This window comes from Palaemon carinicauda, chromosome 5 (assembly GCF_036898095.1).
Source record: "Palaemon carinicauda isolate YSFRI2023 chromosome 5, ASM3689809v2, whole genome shotgun sequence".
Classification (NCBI taxonomy): domain Eukaryota; kingdom Metazoa; phylum Arthropoda; class Malacostraca; order Decapoda; family Palaemonidae; genus Palaemon; species Palaemon carinicauda.
In genome coordinates this window covers 128,860,030-128,870,495 of record NC_090729.1, presented here as the reverse complement: position 1 = coordinate 128,870,495, position 10,466 = coordinate 128,860,030, and the positions used below count along the sequence as shown (strand labels likewise).

Sequence of the window (10,466 nt, the reverse complement as noted above, 5' to 3'; positions counted from 1 at the left end):
TACATACATATATATATATATATATATATGTGTGTGTGTGTGTGTGTGTGTGTGCGTGTGTGTATTTGTGTATATATGAATATATACAAGTATGTATGTATGTTGATGTCGGCTACCCCCCAAATTGGGGGAAGAGCCTTTGGTATATGTATGTATGTATGTATGTATGTATGTATATATATATATATATATATATATATATATATATATATATATATATAAGAATTCACATACAATACCATATATAGATAGATAGATATGAGTACACAGTATATAATACATATATATGTCATATATATATACATACATATGTCGAGGAATGCTGTGCTGCCATCTTTTGGCTATGTTTTCACTCCATGGACTAAAGAAGTTATTTCTGTTTATTTGGTTGTCCTTGATTTGTTTTTCTTTCTTAACATGGAGAGTCCCCGGCATTTCTCTAATCACTACCTGACACCTAGCCATCCATAACAGTAAGTACTAAAAAGACACCTTTTCATAAATTGTTTCATGTATTAGTGTATTATATAATGTGTTAAAGTGATTAAGTGTTCACAAGTGTGTACTGTATAAATAATGAAGATTGTTTGTGAATTGGAAATGTAATATGTCAACCTGTGGTTAAAAGTTTAAAATGTTTAAACAATGTTTTCAATGTTTCACTTCATTGTGCAATTGACTGCATCTTCTGCAGTCAAGAAATTAATTATATTATATCAAGTTTTTAGCTGTAAATGTTTATATTTTGCAGAACTCCTTAGACCTGGATCAGTCCTTAGACCTGGATCAGTCCTTAGACCTGGATCAGTCCTTAGACCTGGATCAGTCCTTAGACCTGGATCAGTCCTTAGACCTGGATCAGTCCTTAGACCTGGATCAGTCTTCTGCATACTTGGTCCTAAACCTTAGACTCTTGGTCATTGGATCTTGAAATATTTCATCTTGACACAAGTGATTCTTCGTCAGACTGTAATCAAGTGCAGTACTTTTCCTGATCCTGATTATACGTGCTAGATGTTCAATATATCTATATATTATTATGATTCCTGGTGTTAAACATGAAGTTTGTTAATTTTGTTTGTTTCAGTTTGTAAATATATTTAAAGTTAATAGAATTTTTCATGTTATACCTTTATATCAAAATATTAAACAAGGAAACTTAAAGTGAACAGTCAAATATGTTTTTAAAAGAACCAGAGTTCATGGCATATAAAATCTAAAGACCATAACTCGACAATTGGCGCAGTGAGTAGGATAAACTGTTCATGAATGTAATGTTTTCTGTTTTGTTAAGTAGGTACCAGGACTTGATAAGAGAAGTGTCGGACTTGGACCCCAGGTATTTGTTGGTTTCTAATGGAGTCTTGTTTCTTCCCTTTTGATTCTATGGAAGTAAGGTAAGACCTTGAAATTGTTAAAAAGGAGTTTGTTATGGAAAATTTGTGGCTGGTGGTATGTCGCTGTCCTGTTTGTGACTTAAAATATTTATTTTTGTGTTGTAATGCGTTTTTGTATAGAGCGTTAATTAAGAGGTTAAGTATCTTGATTATATGCTTGCAATAACTTTTGCATTAGTATTATTATAATTGCATTAATTAGAGGTTGAGTATCTGATTAAATGCTTAATTTTTGTGTACGTTCTTAAACTTGTATAAAGTTGTTTGCGCAAGTTGTTTACAGCAATACATTATGAATTAGTTTTGAGATTCGGTGTTTGCTAACAATGTAACTGCGTTAGTCTTATAATGGGCTTGTTTAAGTGACTAGTTCTTAGCAGTCTGTTAAATAACTTATGCGTGGGTCAAAGTTAAACTTCGCCTTTATTAGGTAGTGTTTGAATTTTCCAATGTTTGATTACTCGCGTAGTGTAATTTTCTAATCGTCGTTCACTTGTTTTCAAGGGAATACAACTTGGACGTATGTTTATTTATCGTGTATACATTTTTAATTTTCATTATGGATGTTAAACCATTAATTGACAGTGCAATTAAACAAGGCCTTACTGGTACTCAAATTGATGAATTTGTACATACAGTTAAAGCTTCAGATAGAATATGACGAGATCCGAAAGAAAGCAGACGAAGAAAGAGAAGAAAGAGTCGCAAAGCGTGAGTTAGATAAACTAGAGAGAGAGAGAAAGAAAGCAGACGAGGAGAGAAAACATGAATTAGAGTTACTTAAATTGAAATCTAGTCCTGATTACACTCCAGATCCTAATCCCATTGTTGATCCCTTAAGGTCTTCTTTGCCTAAAATTCCACCATTTGACGAGACCGTAGACGAAATATACTTGTACATAGATCGCTTGGAGAGATTAGCGAAATTTTACAAATGGAAAGATGATTATTCAATGTTATTGGGAACTCTATTGCGTGGTAGAGCTTTGAAAATTTATTGTAGCTTGTCTAGTGATATTGTCAATAACTTTGTTTCACTTAAGAAAGCTCTGCTTAAAGCTTTAAACATAAATTCCAATGTATATCGAAGGAAGTTTAGAGATTCTATTATTGATACTGACGAAAGTTTTGTACAGTTCAATTGTAAATTGGGACAATATTTTGATAAGTGGTTGGAACTTGCAAATGTAGAGAAAAATTATGAATCTGTTAGAGATTTTATGATTTTTGATCAAATGTTATCTAGTTGTTTATGATCTTCGTTCATTTTTGCTAGAACAGTCACTCCAGAATTCATGTCAACTTGCTGAGAGTGCAGATAGATATCTAGTTGCTCATGGTATGAAGAAATGCCGTAAGAGTAATGATAAAATTCCCTCTAAACCTCGTGCTAAACCTGTTGCTGATAATATTTCAAAGTCTCCTAAAGTTTCGAATTCTGTAACTAAATCTGATTCTAATGTTAAATGTCATCATTGTGGTGAAGTTGGTCATATTCGTCCTAATTGCCCTGTGTACAAATTAAATAAGAAATCTGATAAAGTAGTGCCTAAAATAGGTGTAGTACTTGGCCGTGAAGAAAAATTGCATAATTGTGTAACTGATACCGATGGAAAGATTTTTGACCAGACAGTTGAGATAGTTTTTGATACTGGGTGCAATACCGTGGTTGTTAGAGATACATTAGTACCTTTAAATTACCCTAGAGGCAGAAAAGTGAAAGTTTATGACTATCTTGGTAGACCTTTGTACCTAAATACAGTGCATACAATTGTTGAATCTAAATACTTTTCTGGTAAAGTTAAAGCTATTGTTGCCCCCATACGTTGCGCAGATGTCATTATTGGTCTTATACCTGGACTTAAACATAATGTTGATGCAGGTTTAAGTTTAATAAACGGTGATGAGTTTGATTCTGATCGTAACGTTAACGTTAATGTTGTAACGAGAGCAAAAGCTAAGGATAAAGTAAAGGAACGTCCTATGTCTAGTAATCTTGAATCTTTGGATAAGGAATATGGTCTTGATTCTGATGAATTTAGCGAGTATCAAAAAGAATGTCCTTCACTTGCTAGTATCCGTAAGTTGCTTGATAACGAAGAAAGTGTAACCTTAAAATATCGGACAGTTAAGTACGTAAATACTGGAGATTTAATATATCGCAAGTGTCTTGAAAGTAGTAAACCTGAAGATGTGGGAAAATTACAGTTAGTTGTGCCAGTTCAGTACCGTAACATAATAATGAAGTTAGCACATGAGTCTTTGTTGGCGGGACACTTTTCATCTCGTAAGACTATAGATAAGATCATGCAGAAATTCTATTGGCCGAGGGCAAGCTTAGATATACATAGATTTTGTAAATCTTGTCATTCGTGTCAAAAGTTCAGCAGTAAACCAAAGAAAGTACCTTTAGTGCCAATGCCCATTGTGAATGAACCTTTTTCACGTATTGCAATTGATCTAATTGGTCCTATCACTCCTTGTACTAAGAAAGGTCATAAGTATATTCTTACGGTGATAGATATGGCTACTCTGTATCCCGAAGCAGTTGCTTTACGCAATATTGATACAGTTTCTGTAGCGGAGGCATTAATGGAGATATTTTGTAGAGTTGGTATACCCAAAGAAATCCTTAGTGATCGTGGCACTCAATTCAAGTCTGATCTTATGTCTGAAATGAATAAATTATTATGTATCAAAGCCATTTACACCAGTCCTTATCATGCATCTTGTAACGGAATGGTTGAACGTATGAATGGAACTTTGAAAAATATGCTAAAGAAAATTTGTATTGATAATCCGAATGAATGGGATAAATACATTAATGTTGCCTTATTTGCATATCGTGAAATTCCAAATGATAGTTTAAAGTTCAGTCCTTTTGAATTGCTGTACGGTCGAAATGTAAGAGGTCCATTACATATTTTGCATGAATTGGTATCTAATAATAGTATTGATGGAGAATTAACTACTAGTTATCAATACATAATTAACCTTAGAGATAAATTGCAGAGCATGGCTGAAGTTGCAGTAAATAATGCCAAGGTTAGTGCCAAGAAATATAAAGAGTATTTTGATAAGAAAACCACCTCTCGTAAATTCAAAGTTAATGATGAAGTTTTGGTTATGCTTCCAAATAGTTCAAATAAATTCCTTATGCAATGGAAAGGTCCATATATAATCACTGATGTCCATTCTAATGGTGTTGATTACTATGTCAAAGTAGGAAATAGATTAAAGTTATATCATGCAAATATGCTTAAGACTTATCATAGAAGATCTAAGGTTAGTGTAATTCAACAAGTAAATGATCTTTTAAATTCATCAAATTTGTTTTCAGCTCTTCAAGCTGAAGTACAGCCTGTTATTGCCATTACTGACAATAATTGTTGTGAATTGCCATCAAGAGATGAAAAGACTGATAATTTTAACTTTTGTGAATCTTTGTCATCTGATAAAATTAATGATCTTGAAGGTTTATTGAAGTCATTTACAGACGTCATGAGTGATACACCTGGTCGTACTAAGACTATTTCTCATAATATAAAATTGCAAAGTGATGAACCAATCAGAGCTAAGAATTACCCAATTCCTTTAAGTTTGCTCGATGAATTCAATAAGGAGGTAGATAGAATGATTGATATGGATATTATTCAACCTTCAACTTCTGATTATTGTTCACCTGTTGTTGTTGTACGAAAACCTAATGGAAGTATACGTTTATGTGTTGATTTTAGAGCTCTTAATAAATATTCTGAATTTGATGCAGAACCGATGCCTAGTATAAATGACGATTTACATAAAATGAATGGCGCTAAATATTTTACTGAATTAGACCTATGTAAGGGGTACTGGCAGGTTCCATTAGATCCTAGAGCTATGAAATTTACAGCTTTTTCTACCAAGTATGGGTTAATGGAGTTTAAAGTGATGCCATTTGGTCTTAAAACCGCATGTGCAACATTCGTGAGATTGATGCGAAAAGTGTTGTCAGGATTAGCAAATGTATCTTGTTATTTTGATAACATTGTTATTTTCAGTAAATCCTGGAGTAATCATCTAAATCATATTAAGTTAGTTCTTTCAAGACTTCGTGACCATGGCCTAACAGCTGGTCCTGATAAATGTTTCTTTGCATTCAATGAAATAAAGTATCTTGGGTATAAACTAGGAAATAACTGTTTATCACTTATTAGGTCCAGAGTAGATGATATTGTTAATATGCCTGTACCAACAACAAAGAAGGACTTACGTTCATTTATGGGAACATTAGGATATTACAACAGATTTATTCCAAACTTTTCTATTTTGTCTGCTCCAATTAATGATTTATTGAAGAAAAACTATAGTAATAAATTGAATTGGTCTGATAATCAACTTAAATGTTTCAATGATCTTAAAGCTCATCTTTTAAAATCTCCTATCTTGATGTTGCCTGATGTAGAAAAGAAGTTTTATTTGCGAACAGATGCGTCTTATCATGGTTTGGGTGCTGTTATATTGCAGGATCATGATGGTGTGTTTAAACCAGTTTGCTATGCAGGTAGGAAATTAAATATATCTGAATTAAATTACTCTACTATTGAAAAAGAACTGTTTGCTATTGTTCGGGGAATAGAAAGATTCAAAGAATTTTTGTATGGCAAAGAATTTGTTCTTCAAACTGATCATGCACCTCTTAAGTATCTTAGTAGTATGAAAAATAAGAATGACCGCCTTATGCGTTGGGCATTAAGTTTGCAACCATATTCTTTCTTTATCGAATACATAAGAGGGTCTGATAATGTGTGTTCAGATATGATCAGTAGATGCATATAGTTTTTTTTTGTTGCCTGTCGTTCAAACTTAGTAGGGGGGGTTTGTCGAGGAATGCTGTGCTGCCATCTCTTGGCTATGTTTTCACTCCATGGACTAAAGTTATTTCTGTTTATTTGGTTGTCCTTGATTTGTTTTTCTTTCTTAACATGGAGAGTCCCCGGCATTTCTCTAATCACTACCTGACACCTAGCCATCCATAACAGTAAGTACTAAAAAGACACCTTTTCATAAATTGTTTCATGTATTAGTGTATTATATAATGTGATTAAGTGTTCACAAGTGTGTACTGTATAAATAATGAAGATTGTTTGTGAATTGGAAATGTAATATGTCAACCTGTGGTTAAAAGTTTAAAATGTTTAAACAATGTTTTCAATGTTTCACTTCATTGTGCAATTGACTGCATCTTCTGCAGTCAAGAAATTAATTATATTATATCAAGTTTTTAGCTGTAAATGTTTATATTTTGCAGAACTCCTTAGACCTGGATCAGTCCTTAGACCTGGATCAGTCCTTAGACCTGGATCAGTCCTTAGACCTGGATCAGTCTTCTGCATACTTGGTCCTAAACCTTAGACTCTTGGTCATTGGATCTTGAAATATTTCATCTTGACACAAGTGATTCTTCGTCAGACTGTAATCAAGTGCAGTACTTTTCCTGATCCTGATTATACGTGCTAGATGTTCAATATATCTATATATTATTATGATTCCTGGTGTTAAACATGAAGTTTGTTAATTTTGTTTGTTTCAGTTTGTAAATATATTTAAAGTTAATAGAATTTTTCATGTTATACCTTTATATCAAAATATTAAACAAGGAAACTTAAAGTGAACAGTCAAATATGTGAACCAGAGTTCATGGCATATAAAATCTAAAGACCATAACTCGACTACATACATACATGTATGTATGTATGTATGTATGTATCATGGATGAAGGTAGCGACAGCCAGTAATGAATGTACATTTCATAATATGGATAGGAAACGTAGTGATTCCAGATATCCTTTTATTCCCAACGTTTCGTGAGTCTTAATGACATTGTTTAGGGCTACAAATGAAATATAAACAAAAGAATTAAGAAACCGTTGAAATTCCATATTACGATATATATATATATATGTAATATATATATATATATATATATATATATATATTATATATATATATATATAATATATATATTACTTATACATGTATAATATATATATTATATATATATATATATATATATATATATATATATATATATATATATATAATATGTGTGTGTGTGTGTGTGTGTGTGTGTGTGTGCGCGCGCGTATGTAATGTCATATACAAACGACTTTTCCATGGAGGAGGAAAGTGTTACCCTCGGCATTTCCAGAAATAAGATTCACGCCAATCATGTGAGAAAATGTTGAGCTAACAAAAATGAACCTACATTATCTACTAAAACTCTACAGTACATATGTCGGAAGCATGATGAGCGTGTCACATGCAAACGAACTGTGAATGTAATTCGTAATACTAATAACCGCTTTTCGTGTTACGGTCCCTGGGGACTTCGTCAGTATGGCCTCCAATGGCTTCTGTTTGAAATTTTTTTTTTTTCGTGGAAACAATGATATTTTATGCCTAGCTAAAATGACATACAGTAGTCATGTGCAATGTGTTCTTAGTAAGTGTTTTCCCAAGACATATGACGGGAATTAAAAGAAGGATAAGGATAGAAATAAAATGACATTATGAAAACTAAAATGCCACTCTCACAAAGAATCTAGAAAGCTAAAATCACTAGCTATCACACCAGTTGCACTTCCTGCACAGACTATACAATGTTTACCACGCTTTTAGAAGGTAAAAATCACTGTCAGATATTTACTCCTTACGCACCAATGTCGTCTTCCGTGTCACAATACGAGACTCTTTAGCTATGGTAAGCAGCTCTTCTAGGAGAAGGACACTCCAAAATCAAACCATTGTTCTCTAGTCTTCGGTAGTGCCATAGCCTCTGTACCATGGTCTTTCATTGTCTTGGGTTAGAGTTCTCTTGCTTGTGAGTACACCCAGGCACACTATTCTATTTGTTTCCTTACTACCTTTCCTCACTGGGCTATTTTCTCTGTTAGAGCCCAGGGCTCATAGCATCCTGCTTTTCAACTAGAGTTGTTATTTAGTAAGTAATAATAATACAGCCTTATCCCTGATCCCTAAGCATTGTTGCAACGATGTTTGCTTTATACTTTATGGAAGAAAGTTAACGCTATGCTAACCATATTTCTTACAAGCGAAATTGAAAGCTGAGAGAGTCTAATCTACTTTCTCTGTGAATAGCGGAAACGAAATAAATTCACTATTCCCCATATACATGAATTTTAATTCAGCATTAAGTAAGAGCATAACAATATTACTGTCACTGAGGTAGGGATCTCGATTCTGATGTTGAAATCTATGCGTAAGTGAAAGGAAATGTAATCTGCACCCACTTACCGGAAAAGAGCGAAAGTAGTAAACTACAGTATGCACGTGCAAATACATTTTTACGTATAAAAGTACAATATTAAACACAAACATATACCGTCTATTTATATATATATATATATATATATATATATATATATATATAAATATATATATATATATATATATATATATATATTTATATATATATATATATATATATATATATATATATATATATATATATATATATATATATGTGTATATATATATATATATATAATATATATATATATATATGTGTGTGTGTGTGTGTGTGTGTGTGGTGTGTGTGTGTGTGTGTGTACGTGGGGATACCTTAACGTGGTGAAAAGGTTTGTGTATCGTCATGATCAACAAAGCTGGGAGAGTCAAGGATACCCAGACTAAGTTGGTTTTCTGTGAGCGATCAGACAAACATCTCCCACCATCACCAACCTAAATTGGTTCAACATGGTGATGTAAAGTGGCCTAAATGCTGATACGAATAAAGACATCTCTGAGGACTTTGTCATGCCGACTAGAAACGGCTCTTCTGTTGTGTGTGTGTATGTACATATACATACATACATATATATATATATATATATATATATATATATATATATATATATATATATATATATATATATACACACACATATATATATATATATATATATATATATATATATATATATCAAAAGAACAGCTACCAGCAAACGACAGTGAAAGACTTATATATAGATTTTTAAATTCAAATTTAAATAACGATAAAAGTTACAGTATTGTATTTCCTTAAGCATCTTTCCATATTACGCGTTTGACTTTAAGCTTCCATGAAAGCAGCGTTGTATTTCTTTTACATTGTATTTTATATTGTATTTAACATTGTATTTTACGCTTCGACTTGACTAAACATCACTGCAAGCTGTAAGTGAAGTCGGAGACACTTATATTTTTCTCATGTCAACATATCATAATTCAAGTGAGATTAATGTCAGTGTGCCTGATGCAATGGTAAACAAAGCTCTGATATATATAAACAATGATGCCAGTCAAGGAAGTCAGGTTAATCGCTGCATAAATAGGGATTAATGAACATCTTGATAGAAGGAGTCCAGGTGCGTGTGTTGATCAGCATCTGACTGGATTCAAAAGTTTATGATGATGCCGTCCGAGTGTCTTATGATGTAATATTTCTTCCCAATGAGTAATTTTCAATCTTATTTTTTATATACTTTTTTTATTATATGGTGCTGGATACACTCATCTTTATGTATATATAAATATAAAAGAAAATTGGTTCACAATCCTAGTTACAACAATTCAAGTCAAATTATTTCTTACATTTTCATCTATATTTAAGTAAAACAGCCCAGGAAAATCTAACTAGCATTATCTTTAGTTTGAAGACCAAACGAGGAATGAAAGGGTTATAAAATATAAAGAAATTTAGTCTACTGATTCTTAGGATGCCAAGACAAGCAAAAGACAGCAGAGTTAAGAGTGAACAGCAAAATATAATTTTGGAAAGTAAATGTGAGAATGAATGGAAATAGAGTAAAAGGCTAAAAAGTGGGTTAAGCTATATTCAATTTTTTTTAATGAGGCGCATTTGCACTGACTCGCAGCGGTGCCCTTTTAGCTCGGAAAAGTTTCCTGCTATCTGATTGGTTAGAATTATCTCGTCCAACCAATCAGCGATTAGGAAACTTTTCCAAGCTAATAGGGCATCCCTGCGAGTCGGTGTAAATCTGCCTCGCTAAAAAGAATTGACTATAG

The 10,466-nt window shown here is 32.6% G+C and overlaps 1 long non-coding RNA gene across 1 annotated transcript; it reads left to right on the top strand.

The window, feature by feature from the left end:
- The first annotated feature begins 351 nt into the window (after nucleotides 1-351).
- LOC137640574 (uncharacterized) lies at nucleotides 352-6,833 on the top strand. The gene is made up of 2 exons (XR_011044407.1): nucleotides 352-1,397; nucleotides 6,688-6,833. It is a non-coding gene; the product is annotated as an uncharacterized lncRNA (long non-coding RNA).
- Nucleotides 6,834-10,466: the final 3,633 nt, after the last annotated feature.